The sequence below is a fragment of the Pecten maximus genome, chromosome 3 (genome assembly GCF_902652985.1).
Source record: "Pecten maximus chromosome 3, xPecMax1.1, whole genome shotgun sequence".
In the NCBI taxonomy this organism is placed as follows: domain Eukaryota; kingdom Metazoa; phylum Mollusca; class Bivalvia; order Pectinida; family Pectinidae; genus Pecten; species Pecten maximus.
Genome location: NC_047017.1, coordinates 9,919,921 through 9,943,625, shown reverse-complemented (window position 1 = coordinate 9,943,625; position 23,705 = coordinate 9,919,921). Strand labels below are relative to the sequence as shown.

The following is a 23,705-nucleotide window of genomic DNA, read 5'->3' as shown; positions in this document are numbered from 1 at the left end:
AATGTTTGATATCCTTAAAACAGGAAGGTCCTCAAGATTAAGGGAAAGATTACTTTTTCAAAACAGGATAGTTGTTTTCCTCGAAACATCAAAGTTTCTAATCCTTAAAATGATAAAATATCCCAAACCAGGAAATGTTGCTATCCAGAAAATCAAGAAATTTTGTATTTAAGTGTTATCCGTATACATAGTACGACTCAATGACTCCTCTATAAGGTGGGATTATCTACATAGGTATATAACTATTGCGCACAATTTGTACATTAATGAAACGAAACGAATTGCAGTGATTGCTAATTATATAAATAACTGTGGAGTTAAATATCAGCTGGAGATCACGTGACAAAAATATCTACTCCCACGCAGCGTAGTTTATTGTTTGTAATCAGGGATGACTCATCAAATTCCTGTTATTGTGATAAAAAGGTCCCGGATTAACCGTGATGATCGGCGAAATATTACAGCATTTACTGATAGGTTCCCTGAGTGTGTTACCAAACTTTTAACAAGAATGGAAATCTTGGTTCGGACAATGTTGCTTTCAAAAAACAGGGCACGTCATTTAACGACGACAAACTGTAAAGATTTGAAGTAAACTTTACATGGTCTGTCCCATTACATGATCGTAGGAGGCGACTAATGTGAAGATCTGCAGAATCGGGGAAGCACGACAGCTGCCAAATGGACTTTTACGATATATATATATATAGGGATGTTTCGATACTGTCTGTATCGGGCAACATTTAGCCTGGCTAGGGTTACAACCTCAGTATTCACGATAAAAATAAACTTATACAGTAATAAAATTTTACAATACTGATAACCACACACCCTATCTCCCACACACATACATACCAACACGCACGCATTCCCAACCGCATGCATACACGTATGCCTGAGCACAAGGTTACATTTTAATTGCTGTTCCTGATGTCACACCAGATGTTCGAACTGCCAACCACATACCACTAACACGCCATTAAGAACCTTACGCCGTGTAATCGAGGTAAAAGTATTGTTGACTTCACTGCATGTCAACATGAAACCACGAAATAATTCTGAAAATACTTCGTTTCCAATGATGAACAGAAAATCATATTAACCTTAAAATCCCCATCCCCCAAAGCAGCCAAATAAATTTCAGACAAAACTTAATTTTGAACAATGAAAACAATGGCTAGAACGTTTTGTAGTCACCTGTTGTAAAGCTAACTTATCTGAGGAAGTAAGGAAGCACATGTCATGTGGTATATCGATGTCTTATGTTTTAAACGCAATTATAAACTTCTGTATAAATTTATGATTCAATTTTGTCCAAAAGACAAAGCCGGGCCGTTGAGAATAAATCCCGGATTTGTTTACTTCGGTCTTTGGCGCGGATTTAATGATCATCGAGAGGGAGTATTTTATGGTTATATAGCCCAGCGAGTGATATGTAGCTTTGTTTTCTCTCAGGACCTCTATCGCGAGAATTCATTATGCTCCCGATGCAAGGCTGCAATCAATGTAATGTTTACCGACGGCTTAAAGGGCAAACACATCTATATTTATTACCGAGCGCCTGAGGAACAAAGCGCACTCGATATGCCGTTAGAGCGGGTGTTATATGGTTAGGCTAGAGGAACCCCGAACGGTGACATCGGTATCTGGCTTTAACGTATCTTACCCTAATTTTATTCTTATCTTTATACGTAACGTTTAGGTAACCTTTCCCTTTTAACGAAACCACTTCTGGTTATATAGCATACAGACTGGTAATGACAATGTCTGAAATTCAAGTTAAGATGCTAACATGAATATAGGAGGATGTTTTTGGATTGACTTTTGCATCTTGGCTTCTCTTGGACTCTCATTGTTTCCCCTGGTCACATCTTGTTTCTCTTGGACTCTTCTTGTTTCCCGTGGTCACTTCTTGTTTCTCTTGGACTCTCCTTGTTTCCCCTGGTCACATCTTGTTTCTCTTGGACTCTCCTTGTTTCCCCTGGTCACATCTTGTTTCTCGTGGACTCTCCTTGTTTCCCCTGGTCACATCTTGTTTCTCTTGGACTCTCCTTGTTTCCCCTGGTCACATCTTGTTTCTCTTGGACTCACCTTGTTTCCCGTGGTCACATCTTGTTTCTCTTGGACTCTCCTTGTTTCCCGTGGCCACATCTAGTTTCTCTTGGACTCACCTTCTTCCCCCTGGTTACATCTTGTTTCTCGTGGACTCTTCTTGTTTCCCCTGGTTACATCTTATTTCTCATGGACTCTTCTTGTTTCCCCTGGTTACATCTTGTTTCTCATGGACTCTTCTTGTTTCCCCTGGTTACATCTTATTTCTCGTGGACTCTTCTTGTTTCCCCTGGTTACATCTTGTTTCTCATGGACTCTTCTTGTTTCCCCTGGTTACATCTTGTTTCTCATGGACTCTTCTTGTTTCCCCTGGTTATATCTTGTTTCTCTCGAACTCTCCTTTTTCCCCATGGTCACATCTTGTTTCTCTTGGACTTTTCTTGTTTCTCGTGGACTATTCTTGTTTCCCCTGGTCTCATCTTGTGTGTTGCACGTCCCCATCCAGATTTTGATATTTTTTCTGTCGACCTATTTTGGTCGCCTTCTCTAATTAACACTGACGAGTCCTAGAAGGACGACACATATGTAAGACGAAAAGTCTGAATGGTGTCCCTAGCTTTACTGACGAGTCCTAGCAAGACGAAAAGTCTGTATGGTGTCCCTAGCTTTACTGACGAGTCCTAGCAAGACGAAACGTCTGTATGGTGTCCCTAGCTTTACTTACGAGTCCTAGAAGGAATAAATGTCTGTATAGTGTCCCTAGCTTTACTGACGAGTCCTAGAAGGACGAAAAGTCTGTATGGTGTCCCTAGCTTTACTGACGAATCCTAGCAAGACGAAAAGTCTGAATGGTGTCCATAGCTTCACTGACGAGTCCTAGCAAGACGAAAAGTCTGAATGGTGTCCATAGCCTTACTGACGAATCCTAGCAAGACGAAAAGTCTGAATGGTGTCCCTAGCTTTACTGACGAGTCCTAGCAAGACGAAAAGTCTGTATGGTGTCCCTAGCTTCACTGACGAGTCCTAGCAAGACGAAAAGTCTGAATGGTGTCCCTAGCTTTACTGACGAGTCCTAGCAAGACGAAAAGTCTGTATGGTGTCCCTAGCTTTACTGACGAGTCCTAGCAAGACGAAAAGTCTGTATGGTGTCCCTAGCTTTACTGACGAGTCCTAGCAAGACGAAAAGTCTGTATGGTGTCCCTAGCTTCACTGACGAGTCCTAGAAGGACGAAAAGTCTGTATGGTGTCCATAGCTTCACTGACGAGTCCTAGAAGGACGAAAAGTCTGTATGGTGTCCCTAGCTTCACTGACGAGTCCTAGAAGGACGAAAAGTCTGTATGGTGTCCATAGCTTCACTGACGAGTCCTAGCAAGACGAAAAGTCTGAATGGTGTCCATAGCTTCACTGACGAGTCCTAGCAGGACGAAAAGTCTGTATGGTGTCCCTAGCTTTACTGACGAGTCCTAGCAAGACGAAAAGTCTGTATGGTGTCCCTAGCTTTACTGACGAGTCCTAGCAAGACGAAAAGTCTGAATGGTGTCCCTAGCTTTACTGACGAGTCCTAGCAAGACGAAAAGTCTGTATGGTGTCCCTAGCTTTACTGACGAGTCCTAGCAAGACGAAAAGTCTGTATGGTGTCCCTAGCTTTACTGACGAGTCCTAGCAAGACGAAAAGTCTGTATGGTGTCCCTAGCTTCACTGACGAGTCCTAGAAGGACGAAAAGTCTGAATGGTGTCCATAGCTTCACTGACGAGTCCTAGAAGGACGAAACGTCTGTATGGTGTCCCTAGCTTCACTGACGAGTCCTAGAAGGACGAAAAGTCTGAATGGTGTCCATAGCTTCACTGACGAGTCCTAGCAAGACGAAAAGTCTGATTGGTGTCCATAGCTTTACTGACGAGTCCTAGCAGGACGAAAAGTCTTAATGGTGTCCCTAGCTTTACTGACGAGTCCTAGCAAGACGAAAAGTCTGTATGGTGTCCCTAGCTTTACTGACGAGTCCTAGCAAGACGAAAAGTCTGAATGGTGTCCCTAGCTTTACTGACGAGTCCTAGCAAGACGAAAAGTCTGTATGGTGTCCCTAGCTTCACTGACGAGTCCTAGCAAGACGAAAAGTCTGTATGGTGTCCCTAGCTTTACTGACGAGTCCTAGCAAGACGAAAAGTCTGTATGGTGTCCCTAGCTTCACTGACGAGTCCTAGAAGGACGAAAAGTCTGTATGGTGTCCATAGCTTCACTGACGAGTCCTAGAAGGACGAAAAGTCTGTATGGTGTCCCTAGCTTCACTGACGAGTCCTAGAAGGACGAAAAGTCTGTATGGTGTCCATAGCTTCACTGACGAGTCCTAGCAAGACGAAAAGTCTGATTGGTGTCCATAGCTTTACTGACGAGTCCTAGCAAGACGAAAAGTCTGAATGGTGTCCATAGCTTCACTGACGAGTCCTAGCAAGACGAAAAGTCTGAATGGTGTCCATAGCCTTACTGACGAATCCTAGCAAGACGAAAAGTCTGAATGGTGTCCCTAGCTTTACTGACGAGTCCTAGAAAGACGAAACGTCTGTATGGTGTCCATAGCTTCACTTACGAGTCCTAGAAGGAATAAACGTCTGTATAGTGTCCCTAGCTTCACTGACGAGTCCTAGAAGGAATAAACGTCTGTATGGTGTCCCTAGCTTCACTGACGAGTCCTAGAAGGAATAAACGTCTGTATGGTGTCCCTAGCTTCACTGACGAGTCCTAGAAGGACAAAATGTCTGAATTGTGCAGTGCATTTCATTTTGACTCTACTCTCTCTTACTCTCAATTTATTTTAAAATGTGCTGGTGTTTGTTTTTAGGGGGTTTGACATCCTCACGACAACCAGGGTCGACGGGAAAGGAGCTAATACATTTATCTTGTGTGACTTACGTACAATCATTGGACCAAATGTGTTGTTGATACATTTTGTCGCTGAAGGTGAACAATCCATGTGTAATTGAGAAATATCAACAGTTAGTTCAAGATATAATGTATAATAAAATAACCACAAAGCATAACATTGATATTACTGAAATATTTCATTCCGTCAGCTGATTTAAACATGAAGTCAATATGCCCATATGGCGACAAATGACATTCCAAAAGCCATGTTCCGATACCGGTCTGCGTGATGTGTTAAAATGGCCACAAAATAGCAATTTAAATAAAAGTAATCTTGTGAAATGTAGCCTAAGTATTTCTGACAATTTGATCATCGTTTGATGACGTGTTGTTCTTCAGACCATCAACACGGCTCTATAGCGTAAGGGGCTGGGGTTAGGCACACTCGGCCCTGGCACGAACGATGGCAGTGTTTATATAAACATGCAAGTCACTTGTTTAACAAATAACCAAGCCCAGCTACCTGGTAAGTGCAAGGTGCTGCAGTGTTACAGACGCTTGTCGATCTAAAGTACTCCTGTGTAGCTGTTGAACATCCAAACGACCCTGATGGATGAGGTTTGTCTGCCCTCTATTAGTTGACACATCTTTAGTTTGGTGATAATCGTGGTATTCTGGTTTGGGTAGCGCTCTGCTGTGTGGAATTCATCTTAAAAAGCAGAACATTATGCATTTTTTTTCTTTTAATATTAAGATTAAGACCAGGAACCAAAATTTGTCATACCGTGCCTCTAGCTACATGTGCTGCTGTTGTTGGGTTTAAATGAGGTTGATATAACATTCATATTATGCAACAACATCAAATGTAGATCAGTCTTCCCTGTTTGGAAGGGAGACTAGGAATCAGTGTACATTTAGCCTGAAATAGAACATAATTTTCATTCGTCACAATTTTAAATCTAATTTGTCAAGCAGAATGTACAGCTTAACTGAGCAGATTATAGGTGTTATGTTGTCAAGAATTGTTCTAACAGCGTTCTTTTCTGGAGCTTGAAATTCAAAGTATCCCTCTTTGGAATTCCAAGAATTTTGCAGCATAACTGCAAAACATTCCAAATATATTGTCGTATTAACCAAATCTAAATAGACACGTATTGATTGGATGTTGGATAGAGTAATATACCCTTAGCAGGGCCTGGGTAGGGGCCCTAGGGTGTCGTTTATATCATAAAAATTATCAGACACCTTGAATAAGTCTATTGATAAAATATGGACCAACAAGACACGTCGATAAATGTTTAAAGAAGTGTCATATGCGTTACGGCCTTGAAAGCTTAAAGTACAAATACTTTTCTATACGATCTCCTCAAACGGAATACCTCGAACCTACCCACTATTTAAGTGCAAATTATTAAAACAAAAACATGAAGGTAAACCTTAATTTTGGAAATACTTATACACTATGCCGATATGTTGTTCGATAAAATCAGCTGTTCGAGTAGAAAACAAAAACAAAAATCTCTTATGATCACTGATATAGACATTAACATTGGTATAAATACGCATATGGCATTGCATGATTTGTATTATCTCCTCCTCCTCCTCCTCCTCCTCCTCCTTTTATTAGATTAGGTTAGGCTGATTCAGGATTACAGTGGGAACAGGATTAGGACCATTTACTACGAGGAAAGTATATTTTTGAAGTTTAAAAGGAAGGATTTTGTTTGTATGGAAACAATTAATTAACGAAATACAAAAAAGGTTCCTTATTTTAAAGTAATAAAATTGGGTAATTTATCAGTGTTGTAAATGTTTTTATCTGCTTCCTTTTTCATTCCTAAAAATATATTTTGACAAGGATGTTTTAGTCATTTGAAAGTATCATATATATGACGTAACTAATATCATGCCCTTTGAAATGATACTAAAAAAGTATATTTTTTACATTTAATAAAATGCTATAAGCAGTTACTGGTCATTTTCTTTGTATAATCTATATCTGGCGTATTCTGTTTTAATGTTTTGCGAGAACGTAAAACACAAACAAATAAACACACACATGTCCAACTTCCGGTTCGTTCGTACCCAATCATCATTCCAGAATGCTTCCTCTAAAACTGATTAAAGAACTGCTAAAGATTTGCTACTTTGTTATGCTTTTGTACGAATAATCTCCTTACCGAATTGATTAATCAAACACCAAGATCTGTCTAAAAAATGTACCGCTTCCTCCATAACATTTGAGAATTACAAGGTTTCTGTATTGATCTACAACACTAAATCTAAACTGCCATGTTTGAAGGGTCTGAAAATCCGGAATATATTTATTGAAATTTAATTAAACTGTGTAGTTTTATTTATTACACACGTTTCCCGAAATTCTTCTTAGAAATAATTTTACATTTTTTTCCCCGGCAAGTTATCATATCGTGTCATTATTTTCAATCTTATTTTATCTGCAAAACACGAATAAAAAAAAAAAAAAAAGGGGGGGGGGGGGGGGGGGGGGGATCTCAAGCACAGGAAAGGAAAAGGAAATGGATATAAATTGTTTAAAATGTTTATTCAGAAGTACTTTATCATATTTTTTTTTCAATTTGAGGTTTCTATTTGGATAAGGTATAAATGCGGATTAAAATCCGTTTGTACAGATTATAGTATACCCCATTTGTGATATAAACATCTCGTGATAACAACTGGACAAGGCATCCAATAAAACAAAAGAACATGGAATTTATTTGACATTTTCCTTCTGATAGAAACATTCGTAATAAGACACGCAGTCTGTGTTCCAGGTAATGTTATCAGAATAAAACCCCCTTGACGTGATCCGGTTAAGTATAACCTCATATATCTCGTTAAATGAAGGATTTTCAGATTTGGATGGAATTAAAGAACCAGTAATGAACAATCGAGTTAACAAGGAATGACTTGTAGTGGTAAATATCGCTTTGTCATAGTCAACGATGAAAACTTATGTGATAGTTTCTTGCTGCAATATGGATAGGTAAAATCCTATTTCAAACAAATAGACTGTTCAATAAATATGTTGTTTTGTGTAACATTGTATATCTTCCAAACATCGCTAATGACAAAGGAGTACATTAGTTTGTAAAGGAATGTAATTGGTGTTTGCCTTTGTAATATTTTAGACGTTTCATTTATGAGAAAGGTATCGCTCCGTGTAGGGTTTTACCGTTGTCAAATATTTGTTCAGCAAGATGTTTTCTCCGAATTGTATGAATTGTCTGATTTGCTGTTCTAAAAATGATTTGGCGAGTTTAGGACCAGACACCGTTGATGTGATCTAGGAGAGAGGGAGTTAGAAGAGATCCAAATGTATCTTATGTAAACGAAAAAAAAAATTGTCTGCATCATCGACACCAACAAAAAACTCAATATAAAAGGCATGCTTGAAATTACCAATAAGAAAATGAATCAAATTCCCCGAGATATTTTGTTTCGCGATGATTGCGTTTGTATCCAGTTCGCTACCAAATGTTTTTCATTGTACTTTAAGCACCTGCATGCATTTTCCATTCTCATTTAGATGCATTAAAACGCGTTAAATATTGTAAAACAGATAATGTGCAATCTGAGATTTACCTCGTCAACATCAGCATCATTTAAACCTTATTACTGTGTTTTCATCTTATTTTTTTTTCTGCATTTTTGTATTTCTTATGGACGATCGTTGAGTAGAATGTGCTGGGGTCTGATTTCTGATTCTAGCAGTCTAGTACGTAATTATACGAATTTTCATAAGATTACCATTTAATTTGCTGTAAATGCGTTTTTGACTGTTTAACTCTGACGATTAAAAGACTTAATATTGAATATTTCTGATTTCATTTACGAAAAAAATCTTTATTCAGTGATATATTCATATTTGTTCTTGATTTTATTTTCCTTTTTCCTTTTTTTCTTTGTTTTTCCCATTTGTATTCAGAAAGAAATCCAGGCTTTGTTTTTACCTGTCATACGAATTAACCAATAACCAATGCAAGGTCTCATTGTGATATTCATTGTTATGATATTGGCGGAGATCTTCAAAACTGTTTTGTATTAAACTGATCTTATTTTATATGTAAATATTCTCTTACTTTCCATGAAGGTTCTGCAGATCCCTGTTCGGATAAATCTAAATAAAATACGTTACTAATTTAGAAATATCAACAAACCTTTGACAGTGCAAAATGAATGATCTTAAACCATCTTTGTAATTTAGCGTTTTGGAGAATTTCTAATTTTTATATGCAAACACAATCAGTAAGATGTTATGTTTATTTCAGGCAGTAGCTGGACGGGCCATCTGTCCCAGAAGTTTTAATTACGAGAACAAACGAATGCTCAATGTCCATTTTCGTCTGCCTTGCCATTGTTGGGTTGTTTTCAACAAACATCTCGCAGAGCCTGAAGGAGAGACTGCTTGCGGAAACAAACACTTTAGGATTTGGCGTTCCTCCCAATTGTCTCATTGAGAAATACTCACCCCAACAGTTTGATTATTAAATATGTGATTTTTGTGTCGGAGCTGGGAGACTGTACTTACTTTATTGACTTAGCTTTGTACAAATATCATCAGAAACGTGGGGAAATAAAAGCGAGGGTAACCCAACATTTAAAGCAAAGGGCACATGTCATTTGCCAAGGAAACGGCTTGGTCTTTGGCAGATCCAAAATCAAAAGGGGAAAAAGTTATAAAAAAATCCTTAAAAGAGCAGGAAGTCCGAATTCTTTGCAAGGTGTGACATTCAATTCTACTGATGGCGAAAATAACATCTTCTCAGAGCTTCCATGGATTTCTTTTTCAAAAAAAAAGATGCGTCATGTATCCCATATTTTTTTCAACGTGAACTTTGATGGGCACTTGGTAGGAATGGAAATATCGGACTTCATTTTCTTTCTTGAGAAAGGCTGACCAGTGACCCTTCACAGAAAGCCTGTTCAGACACGATTTATCAGTCGGTAGACGGCTAGTGATGTAAGTATTGCCATTATTAAGTATACTATCAGATGTTTGGCCATTTTTAGTTAAAAACACTGCTATATGTTTTGTTAATTTACTAATAGGTAGACATTCACTATTTTAACTATTATACCACTATTACTACATGAATTCGGATTTATTTGAGTCACATGTATTTTATTCTTTTCTAAAATGTTATTAGCATAAACATTATATTTTATGCATTTGATATTTCTTTAGAAATATTCTTTATGCAATTTAAATGAGAATGATTTTGTCTTTCGTGAGTTCCGCGTGGACCTTGTACATTACATAAACATATTAAAGAACTGTAATTAACACAAAGATGAAAAACTTATTGAAATAGTAAGCTATAGATGAAGCTGCAGCATACATCTGTTCCATCCTTCTGACATTGTATAAAGACACAAACACACGAAGGGTTTCTTTGAAAATGTATTTAGTAAAAAATACAGTAGATAGCAAACAATGAGTGAAAATACATCATACAGCTGTTGGTCCTTCTAGCACTCTTCAGCTAAACTAGTGACGAAAAGTTTGGAAAAAAGTTTGAAAAATCAAATAATCCTAAACAAATATTTGAATATAGAATATATAGAGAAGTTTGATCGAATATCAATTGCTGTATCAACTGGTGCCACCAATCATCAGAATAAAGATATGATTGGTGTGTCCAAAATTTCAGCTAGTTTTGAAATGTTAAATTTTGAGATTAACGATCATTTGCTGAAACGATAATATAAAATCCATTGCAATTAAAGGTGAAGTTTGATATTATTTCAAAAATCTTTGAGTGCATTAATCACCTTGATTTTCATCATATTGCTTGTTTTAATCTCCACGTCTGTCTAAATATCGGAGTTTTATACTATGAAATGGTTACTTATAATCCGATGAATACCACTTTGAAAATAACGTGAACGCTTTTTTTCTAATAAGAAAGATCTGATTACGTTATCTTTTACTTAATTACAATTGATAAGCAGTATCCTATATAAAACACAATGTCTAGAATTTCTCCGGAATGTACGGATTTCTTTTATTATTTTATGACTGTATGATCAGACATTTCGTTTTGAATCTATTATCAGTTTTCATTTAATAAAATCAATTATGTATTGGTTAATTTATTCTTGTGAATTGTGGAGGTTTTAAATTCTATTAAATCAGGAAAATATCGTGTGACTGTGAGAAAGGGCTAATTCTAGCTAACCACAGAGCTCCGTTTATAACTACGTGCCAGGTGGGGAATAATAATTCGATCTTCAATCATAAATGGTTTTAATATTGGATCATTTAATAGGGCATAAGACACACATTATTAATTTGAATCACGTTTATGTCATAATTAATGTAATTCCTGGTATATCACTAAATTCCTTTTATAAACATATCTGGTATATCACTAAATTCCTGTTATAAACATATCTGGTATATCACTAAATTCCTTTTATAAACATATCTGGTTATCACTAAATTTCTGTTAAAACATATCTGGTGTATCACTAAATTCCTAATAAAAGCATATCTGGTGATCACTAAATTTCTGTTAAAACATATCTGGTTATCACAAAATTCCTGTTATAAACATATCTGGTTTATCACTAAATTCCTGTTAAAAACATATCTGGTTATCACTAAATTCCTGTTAAAAACATATCTGGTTATCACTAAATTCCTGTTAAAAACATATCTGGTTATCACTAAATTCCTGTTAAAAACATATCTGGTTATCACTAAATTCCTGTTAAAAACATATCTGGTATATCACTAAATTCCTGTTAAAAACATATCTGGTTATCACTAAATTCCTGTTATATACATATCTGGTATATCACTAAATTCCTGTTAAAAACATATCTGGTATATCACTAAATTCCTGTTAAAACATATCTGGTTATCACTAAATTCCTGTTAAAAACATATCTGGTATATCACTAAATTTCTGTTAAAAACATATCTGGTTATCACTAAATTCCTGTTAAAAACATATCTGGTATATCACTAAATTTCTGTTAAAAACATATCTGGTTATCACTAAATTCCTGTTAAAACATATCTGGTTATCACTAAATTCCTGTTAAAAACATATCTGGTATATCACTAAATTCCTATTAAAAACATATCTGGTTTATCACTAAATTCCTGTTAAAAACATATCTGGTTTATCACTAAATTCCTATTAAAAACATATCTGGTATATTACTTAATTCATATTATACATATCTGGTGTATCACTAAATTCCTATTATTAACATATCTGGTTATCACTAAATTCCTGTTAAAAACATATCTGGTTATCACTAAATTCCTGTTAAAAACATATCTGGTATATCACTAAATTCCTGTTAAAACATATCTGGTTTATCACTAAATTTCTATTAAAAACATATCTGGTATATCGCTAAATTCCTGTTATATACATATCTGGTTTTTCACTAAATTCCTGTTATATGCAAATCTGGTACATTATGCTCTATTCTTGGTTTATCGCTTTTCCCTCGATATAATGGTTAATCTCTGCTATCTCGCGATATTTCTTCTATCTCGTTATATTACTTGTATCTCGTTATATTACTTGTATCTCGCGATATTACTTGTATCTCGCGAAATGTCTTGTATCGCAAGTCTCAATTTATTAGTACATTTGTTGTGTATTGTTAAATATGTTTTATATTATTATATAAATGTTATGGTGTTGCTATTTCTAAAATAATAAAGTTAAGTACTTAAAACAAATATTTATCATCAATATTAACGTACAGTGAATTTGTTGATTGAGCAATATTTGGTATTTGACAAAAGATGTCAGAAAGGATTTATAATAATTTAAAATAAAAAGAACATGACCTAGCCTACGGGCCGCGATAAATGGCGTATAGTCATTGGCATAAATTGATTCTTGTTAAACAGAAAATATAACAGATGACCGATTCATATGAGCTGTTCAGTTTTTGAAGGACAATTACAAAGAGTTAATCTTGTTTCATGCCGTAGGCTGTGTTTTCCCCACATCGCGTGAATTTCCGACATAACACGGTTTAATTGTAGGGGTAAGGCTACAGGCATTTTATAAAACAAAAGCACGTTTTGCTTGCGTTTCATATTAAATGTTAATGCAATTACTGTGCCGAACATGATTGGACTATGAAACCCTATTATATTATAGTAGTATGCTGTTGTGCATGTAAGTCAAAAAGTAGGACTATGTACTGACTAACTTTCTGTTACCATTATCATTATTAATTGTCAATCTACTATACGTAATTATCTATTTATCAAACAGAAAAAAATGCATAAATGTGAAAAGTTTTGTTTACAAATTAAAGCTTTTAGTTTCTTATATTATAAATGTGAATTATGATAGAATATGATTCTTTTCTAAAATTTGTTACACTTAATTAATTCTAACAAAGCTACGGCGTTTGCTTTTTATATTATAATACAATGATTAACATGTATACTAATATAATTGTTATACATTATAATACCAAGAAATTGCGTAAAATAATGTGCGATCTAATTGAAATTAGACCTGCCATTTGGACTCCGGTACGATACACCGCAAACGTGTTTTAGCGTATCGTTGAGGAGGGAAAATTACAAATCTGATTTTAATTAGATTGTAGTAATTTATATGAAGTATATATACAATAATATAAGAAAACAACGGGTATATAGATATAATTATATGATTTTCTATATGATGTGATTTAAGATATAATAATATGTGGGTTTTTTTTTAAACATATTATCAAGGTTAATAAATTGTAGGCGTACATATGTTCGCGGTAATTCTATTTTGCGCTTTTAGCGTTAAAAGACTTCCCTTAATTATGGTTGCCTTAAGGGAAGTTTATATATATCATTTTTTTTTCGGTACTGTGAATGCGCCAATTAATTATTGCGCTAAACTATTTTAATTAAGTTATGCGCTTAAATTTGAATGCGCCAACATAAATACCGTACGTTTACAGTATATGATAATAATATTAATTGTTATTATTTCTAAGTATTGTAGTATGGTATAATAGAATCATAATAACATTAATTGAGATAATTTCTAAGTATTGTAGTATGGTATAATATAATCATAATAACATTAATTTATATAATATCTAAGTTTTGTAGTATGGTATAATAGTGTGATTTTTTGTACATATTTTACGTTGATAGCGCATACATTACTGAGATAACACATTGTTTGTGTGTATTTGATTGCTGTTGTTGATAGACATGATCTGACCCTGTCTAATCCAACAGTTTAAACTTTCCCAAATACTACTCAAAATATCTGTAACACTACGAGTGATAAGATTGATTACACCGGCATCAAAAGCATAGCCGCTCAGTACACTCTCCCTTCTTACCTGGTACTACGTAGGTCTTTTTGTTTTATGGTCCGTCGATGACGTCACCACATCTGTGCCAGGTGCAAATGCCGTTTGTGATACGTTCACCAGGTACGAACGATAAAATATGCTTTCTCATATATCATTAGTTACAAATTATGATTAAAAAAGAAAGAGTTCGTTTTACTCCAAAAATTGAATTATCTTATGTTTGACTAGTTTTAAGTTTTATATTTTCCGAAAAAGCTAGCTTTCTTTATATGATCTTCTACATTTAAAGTAGATATTTAACATCTTAAGCATTTAGATTCGTCAGTACAGAATTGTCAGTTCTCTCTACTTCACCACTAGAGTATCATTTTGGAAAATCTGGAACTAATCCTGATCTTTATCATGATTCGTGATAAATCCTTAATAACACATGGCGCCTCATTAAATACGTCAACAACTTAAGTTGGATTAATGGAAATTAATAAAAGACGGTTCCTCTCTTTTGATAATTTTATTTATACTCTAAATGTTATTTATATTTATATATGATGTTAAATAACAATGTAAGCAGTAATCTATAATAGAAATTTTGATGATTTGAAAATCAAACATTATATAAGATTCATGTGTCCGATGTCTACAGCCAAAACCAAAACAACCAAAAAATCTCAAAAGAGTTAATGTATTTTTTGTTTTTCAGTTTTTTATCGTTTTATTCTATATATAAGGATACTTAAATTGGAACATAAAAACTAATGATTGTATAAGCATATTCACTCATTCCACAATTCTGCTGTGATAACCGAGTGAGTATTGCCAGTTAAATCAGAGGTATATGTGCCATTGTTTTGAATTACCAAGGGAGGGTTTAATATATCAGTACGGAGCAATGAAATTGATATGCATCAATATAACAGCATATATGATAATTTATAAAATATTTATAAAATTATATAAATTCTTATAGGATAAGCATATTACAAATAAAGAACAATGATCTATAGAAAGACTATGTGGAAAAAAAATGCATTACATAACAACAGGTACTTATAACAGTTAAAATCAAGTTGTATGTTTCGGAAAATATTTTCTAATTATGTACATACATATAACATAATATCACATTTTCATTGAATTTATACATTTAGTTATTTAAAAGTTTGAATAAGACAATATACAGAATAAAACAGATTTTGAAATTATTTCAACGACATCATTTTATATCACATCACATCTTGATCTGTATTGTCGTCAAATACATAAATGTATATACATTTGCGGCCTTCCCATCAAAGGAGATGGACAAAGCAGTATTTCTATGAGCGAGGTATACGGGTTACACTATTTGGTGAGTTCACTGTTAACAAGTGTTTACTCAGTAGTGGACGATGGAAGGAAATCGGCCTTGAAAAGACTTGGTCCGACCATAGGGTTAGGTACCACCTTCCATTGTCTACATCTGACTCGATCTATAATGCAGGCCTCGTGATGTCTCAACTGTTCTTGTGAGAAAATGGCCACAACATTCATCTGCCTGTAGCCGTACTGAATTCTATATTCATGTCTATTTCCCGTTTTGGCGAGTTTCCTCGGTCTGTTTGTTTGTCCGTATTAGCTTATGTTTGCCTAGGAATGACCGATGTTTGTTTACTTGTAGAAGTAAATTGCGGTTGAATGCCTGCTGCCTTTCTCAGTCCTATAACACCATATCCTTCGGTCACACCAATTAAGTTCACATCAGCTTGTGTCAACACATCCTAATTAGCCTCTATGTACCAAATTCTTCTACTGATGTTTAAACAAACATTGTAATTCTTACTTACAGCAAAATATAGTTAAAGGTGTCACACTTTTTAAGCCTCGTGATGACCGCGAGGGCCCACAATGTGGACAGGTGACATTGGGTTATATAACAATAAGACCAAGAACACAGAAGATTTACAATAAATTTACAATTAAATCAGAAACTGACATTAAGATCCAGGTTGATGCCCACCATAAGCTTGCGGCACAACCGGCGAGTGTGTTCGTGGCATGAACATAATCACCATAATTGATAGATGAATTTTAAACGAATTGCTTTTGGATCTTATTTTTATTCTGATGTAATAAATTAATCCGATTTAAATTAAATTTAATGTACTTGGATGCAGTGTGTCGAAATCATTTCAAAATTAATGTTTTAGATGAAGTAAATCAATATGAACTATCGTGGCTATTAGGGGGGGGGGGGGGGGAGAGAAAAGTACAATCACAATTTTCTTATTGAGGCGAAATTTCATAATCACAATATTTGTACCAAATAATACGTACCAAATTATTACCGATCACCACATGAAACGAATATACATTTTTTTAAAAATAGATAATGTGTTATTTCATGATATCCATGGTATTTTAATTCGATCATACAATTTTATGAACATCAATTGTATTATAAAAGAAGATAAGACTAACATCACATTTACATTGATTTCAATAATGTTGTCCAGATATAAAAACCCGCCTAACTAAATATATCTAATTGCCGACGATCAAACCCTATAACGATGAAGCTAATTTATACAATGACTGTCTAGCGCGTGCGGGGTGATATGTTAAACGAGCTCATTAGAGTCAGTCTGTCACATGACTCGTACCTAGGGGGCGCCTCTATCAGAGGGTCGACCAACAGGACACTTTAATTCCATCAGATGACGTTAGATGATTATCGTCTGCTAGTGTGACGAACCATGGATGATTAGATGATTAAGTTTTCGTCTGATATTACACCAGCTTACAAGTGATTATAGTCTAAGTGACAGAGGAACTGTCAGCTTACAACAACGTCACACTAAATCCCAAACACTATCAGACAAAAATTCAAATTAAAACTCAGACACTGAAGCAAAAATTTGGTCAATTAAAATTGATTTTCTGTAAATAGAAAGCACAGAAAATATCAACCAATGTTTTTAAGATTTTTTGCTACGTGCAAACCGAACGTGGCGTGTTTATATCCGGACGACGTTTCACACGAGATGAGATGATCGGTTGACAAGTGTTTTATACCAAAGTGTGATAATGGGCTGAGACATGCAATGCTATAATCAGAAACAAAGCACGCAACTGCTGGTAAAAATGTCAATCACGAAATGGCTTTCCCTCATATTTACAATCGCAGTAATACTTTTAACAAGTAATCGTCTCAAAATATTTTATCTATATCACGATTAAAAAAGGAGAGAGAGAAAAGAAAAAGAAAAAAATCGTGAAGGTTCACACCAATTAACTCATCAAACTTATCTTATTGACGTAAATGAGAACAACTGATTAACAGTTATAATGTATGGTAATAGGTTGTGATGCAATGTATATGATTAAATTAATATGCCAGTATGCTAGGTTTCAAAGCTAAATAAATGTGGGAATGAACCTATTGGTTTTTTAGTATAATATTTCAACTCAAATAAGATAGATTCAATAGCATCATTCAGACAAACAAAGGATTAATTTTGAATACAAAAGCGTGTAATTTGATAGAATATAAAGAGATATATTACGAGCTTCAAATTACAAGTCATAAAATTGTTAATCCTATGTAGACAGAAATTGGCATGCCTTTTACAATACATCTGTGTGATAGCAATTAAACTGATTTTGTTGAATTTCGTTAATTGATTTTTTACTGCAAATGCATACATACATGTGTATAACATAACGTGTTGATGCTATACGTATCACAGCCTGTATTTTAGAGCGATTCAGGATATAAATATATCATTTAATATCAGTGCACATAAAACAGGTAATTCCTTAATGCTATGTGTGTCCTTCTGTAGGATTACGTGTAGGCGCTGTATACATTCCTAACCAGATCTCTGTAGTAAGGAGTTGTAGCGCGGCTACTCTATAGTAATACTACATCGCTACATTTATCTTCCAAATACAAACTTGTAAATAAATCGATGTGATAAATTAACGTTATATTTGCCTTACAAGCTGTTGAAATTTGGTAAACACAAATGGTGAGATTCCATGTACATAGCTGCAGATATTTACCCTACTGTACACAAAGTGCTTTACCTACGTCGTTTGCCCTGTAAGCTGTGTCTACACCCATAAAGTCCTCATCGCCTGCCGTTTAGAACTGAACTTGACTGTACGAGTGATACTTTAATCACTGTCAATATTATTTCTCTGATAAAACTGTTGATTGTCTATATTTATATTTCAGATCCAGGTATCATAGATTACGATTCATGAACCGGATAAAAAGTCGCCAACATCGTCACAATATCTGTCAATGAAGAGGGATCAAGTCGGATGGAAAGGGAAGGGAACACGACTTGAGAAGAAAGTGCAACATCTCGAGCACAATAAAGCAAGTGGTGATTTATCTCAACATAGTACTATGTCGAAGTGTTGTTATTGACACTATTGAGGGATATTATGACACCTGACTCTTCTATTTCAACCAACGTCCGGGCGGTTTGCTCAATGACCTCTGGTCAGGAATTACTGGAATTGTATGATATATAGACAAGAACAGGTATTACACTTTAATTTCACGATATGATATTCTAATAGGTATAATGAAGTTCCAGCTGATCGGGTAAATTATTGGTGATCACTTTCTGCATGCTATTTAAGGCTAGTTTTTTATGCTCACAATCGTTTATTTAACTCTACATATGCATAATTTATAAGGACACATATTGATGTTAACTATTAGAAGATAACTATTGTTACCGTTGATAAAAAATGTTTCTACAAAAAGCAATAATTGTTTGAGTGAGTGCCCATTTACGTATGTTTTTATTTTTTGTATGCCAATTGTATTTTTGTGTGTTTTTATCCCATGAAAATCAAAAGTCAGAGTATGAAATTATCGATGAAGTAATATACATGTGGTTTTGGCTCAGTAAGATAGATAAATATAAATACGATGTGTAAGTATTGCGACCAGGTTGAAGAACAAAGTTAAACGTTAAGGTTATAAAAATATCTTATTGTCAGTAGGCATTGTTTCTTTTACTAGCATAAAATAAAATCATGTCATTTGAATTTATTCGCTAAACTGTCATTAAAAAGTTTTTTCTGTTGAATTCGGACATCGTCTTTGGACAACATTCACAGAATGGTTTTTAACCAGTACAATAAATGATTTCTATTAACACATATTAATACTGCTGGACTTTCACATGTATAAGTCCTTTTAAATGGTCTTTAAAAGAGTAAATCTTTACCGAGAGTCTTTCACTATATATAGGTCTTATATTTATGAACAGTCTTTCATTAATATTTTTTTTACAGTTGAGATTTCAAAAATCTAATATCGTATGGTTGGACTGCATGATATTAGTATGAATTCTTCTCGTTCGACGTTCACAATATTATTATTTTGTTGCCGGAATTGAACTAATATGGTTTTTGCTTATATGCTTTCATTTATATAAATGTGTATTCCTGGACTTTCACAAGACAACATTCTTGCCATTAAGCTTTCATTGATATAAGGATTTATCCATTATGCATCAGACTTTCAATTGCAGGAGTCTTTATCGTTGTTATTTCACTAGGAGCTACTTATTTTATTTGTTGTAAGTTGTTTTCGTTAGACTCAGTATTATATGCTGCTTGATGTGTTATTTGAATGTATAGTCCAACGAAAATTCATTCTCATTCATTAAAGATTTTAATTTTTTTTTTTTATTTTTATCTTAAGGCCGTAAGTGCAAGTTTTGATTTGAAATGAAAGTATAGAAATATTCGGTTATTCATTTTGTATATTTGAACTGACAGTACTGAACTTTGAACTCTTTGAAGTTTGATGCTCCACGTTCATACAAACATGTTTGTTGTTTGTTGATTTCGAGGATGATATCCCCCAATTACACTGTAACTATAATTTCAACCTCTGCCTGTAAAGTATGATGAATGTTGTTCATATAGGATCGCCGATGTGTATTTTATATATATAATTGATAAAAGTACGTTGTTTGCCTCTCAGAACCCACTATGCATCCTCATATGATCCGTTAAAACACTGAAAATAGTACTTCTGGCAATAGTTACAGGTTTGATGTGGATCTTTGTTTATTAAAATGCTAATTGTTAAATTTTGTTCAAAATCTAATTACATGTATTTTCAAAATGTTCAATGCTATTCTGTTTGATAACAATTTTTGATAACAATTATATTTCTTATAATTCAATGACGAATATAATTGTCTCATTGTTGTATTTCATTTTCGCTTAATAATTGTTTTTCAACTAATCGAAGTGTTACTGTCAAGCGATACTGAAAACTGAAAATATCACTGAAAGAATAGTATGTTATTTTATTTATGTAAAGTGCAACTACTCAAGAGAGTAAGTTTTTGATAAATAAAGCCGTTTCAGGGAAATGTTGAAAAGAACTCCTTTAGAATGGAAAAATAATAATAATAACTCCTTGAATACATATTCTAAGAATTTGGAATAGTTTCAGACGCCGCGGCAGCCGCGGCAAACTCCTGAAATATGGTCATTATGATTTGTAAGAAAAAGAAAGTCAAAATATATTCAAAATATGCTCGATATAAATATATATTATATTGTAAAAGAAATTGTCCGTGCCATTGTTGTATAAATAATGACATCAACGTGCTTTATAATGCTCATTAGCAATGCTGAAATTCAAATCTCAACGTTTATGATACCACAAACAGATAATTTTGTCATTTTTTAAATACAGCACGTCTAATACATTTTTGTAATCTAATTTTGTTGTTAATTTCCTATTGTTTGCATGATCTTTCTCATTATAAAACAGTAACAATTGATTACTGAATTAAAAAAACTAATGCAAAATTGTAAAGAAAAGATATCCACTAATATAAAGAGAATGATACATTTCTGTAAATAGGGTAGATCTGAGAAAACGTCTTTCCGGAAAAAAAAAAAAAAAAAAAAAAGAACATTCGTCTATTATTTTTATGTTTTCGACCGTAGACTTATATCGAAAATGCTAACGTATAAAGAATATTTACGCCGAACTACTTTCTTATTCTTTTCTCTTTTTTTTTTGAACATACAAACATTAATTGGTATCGAAATACATATATAGACTATATGCTTAATTTGGTCACATGTACCACGGACAAAGCAGGGAGATCAACATTATGGAAACCATGTTTTACTTGGAAAAATGTTACAGCATTTTATTCATTAGTTAAAATGCAGAATATAGTTTAATGACATTTTTATTCAAATTGAAAATGCATAATTTAAGGTAAATTCAATGCAAATTACATGCCAATTAGCTTTCATCAGAATAATGTATTTTTACAATTTTCAAATCCTTATTATTATCATTATCATTTCTATAATAGTGTTGATACATGAAGTATGGCTAGAATTTGCAATGAATGTTTAATTTATGATTCCATACTTTTTAACAATTCTATTCTGAATATGAATAAAACAATCTCCTCTTGATGCATATTTCAGATGTAATGATATGTCAATATTCTGAAAATTAGAATTAAATTTACAGAATTTCCGGAACTTTCATTCCTTAAATCCAAAACTGGAAAAGTTTAAGATTTTATGTTGAGGAATTCCCTTAGGACGTCAAGAAATATTGCTGCCTGTTATACTAATATTCTCTTTATTTACCTTGTATACTTACCATCATACCAACAAACCCTCAGATACTTGGTTAGTGTAATCCATAGGTCAATCTCACACACAACTAAAACAAATACAAATATTGTATTTTATATTGTTGTGTATTTATCCAGCGATCGTGTTGAATTACTCTGCCTGCATGTATAAATACACTTAACAAGCGACAACAGTAAACCTGTTTAATCTGTATACTTTATTTTCACTACTGGAGATCATTAGATGCGATAATTGTTGTATAATTTACATATGTTTTTATGAACAGATTTTGTTTTTCTTTATTATTTATTTTATCTGATTTTATCTGATTACCAATTAAATAAATTTCTTTTTCAACGTAATGATTTATGTTGTTATGTCATCATTTCACAATCTCGATTCCATTACATTTTAAACAAACAAAATACGTTTTAGAGTTAATTGTTCTATTTGTAATTGATGATTGCCACAGAACAATTTAATCTCTTTGGGTCTAAAATTCGATTTATTTCCAAATTTTGAATTACATTTCTTTCAGCATGTTGGCACCAACACTATTTATTTACAGTGTTATTTACGTATCAGTTGTATTTGTGTTCCCGCCATCCTTACAGCCGAGCGATTTTATAGCATGTTATCAGTTGATTATATAAACAGCTGTAAGTTTAAATTGATTTCCCTGTATTATTTGCCTAAACATGACCACCGTCCCAATACACTACTGTACGGAGTATTCACGCCGTATTGGGGTGGTTTCTGCCTCGTTAGATTCATTACTCGGCTTCCTGGGAGGATGGGACGATAATCCCCTAATCGTATGGCCCCTACAATGGAATAAAAAAAGGGCTGTTAATGGGACTGTTGTCGACCCATGGTCATAAAAGACGGCTGAGTGACAATTGCAGGCTCCTATTAGACTTCAGTGACAGCAAACATATAGAAATAGCCACGCCTGCCTGCTCGCCAGCCTCATATCGATCTGGTATCGTCGTACTGTGGGTTTGGTTAAAGGAATCGCCGCCAATTTAATCAACATGATATTATAACTATTACCATCAAAGCTCACCCAGCCGAGAATATTATCATCTGTAAAATGGAAGTAAAAATCATGGTAATTGCTCGTCCCATTGATAGTCGACTCAATTCTCCAGCTGGCTTGTGAGGATACAACTCGATCCTCTGTCTGCATTGCGGTCCCGTTAGACATGATTAAAAATCATTTGATGATATTCTTCAAAGAGTACAAATAGATAATCAAGCACCTGCAAGTATGAATAACCAGCGAAATTCATTTACGGGGACTCGTTAAGGTAAAATGTCAATTGAAACAATACGAGCAGTTTACGGGCGTATTATTATTGGAAACGCACCATTTTACCCTCTGTGTTAAACATTGTCTTCGACATTTTAATTAAAAAAATAAATTAGTGAACAGCTCGATCAATCAAAGTTCATGGAACGGTTTCCAGTTTTCACCATTAATATATATGCGATGAAGATAGGTTTGTTAATTGATATCAAAGACATCGAAAGTCAATATGCTTTAATAATTTACACTTGAAATATCGCCGTTTGATTTAAGATTAAATTACTTGATAAATTGTATTGACAGTTATTATTAAACATATTAAACATCTTCTGTTTCCCATTCACTGCTTTTACTGAAAAGATATAATTTTATGGGCAAAAAATATTGTTTTATTATCGGGCAATATCGAAAAATAAAAAAGCAGTGTTTAGAAAAAAATGAAAAAAAGAGATATCATTGTACACATATTCAACGATTAGTTTATTGAAAGAAGCCTTTAAAATGACACGTATTTCAATCTT

General features: G+C 34.0%; 1 long non-coding RNA gene across 1 annotated transcript in view; it reads left to right on the top strand.

Annotated features, from left to right (window-relative positions):
* LOC117323149 overlaps positions 1-21,169 on the top strand; it is a 31,295-nt gene extending 10,126 nt beyond the window's left edge. Inside the window, exons 2-3 of the long non-coding RNA XR_004531656.1 lie at positions 9,206-9,897; positions 18,463-21,169. This is a non-coding gene — a long non-coding RNA (uncharacterized LOC117323149). The remainder of the gene's footprint in view (positions 1-9,205; positions 9,898-18,462) is intronic.
* Positions 21,170-23,705: the final 2,536 nt, after the last annotated feature.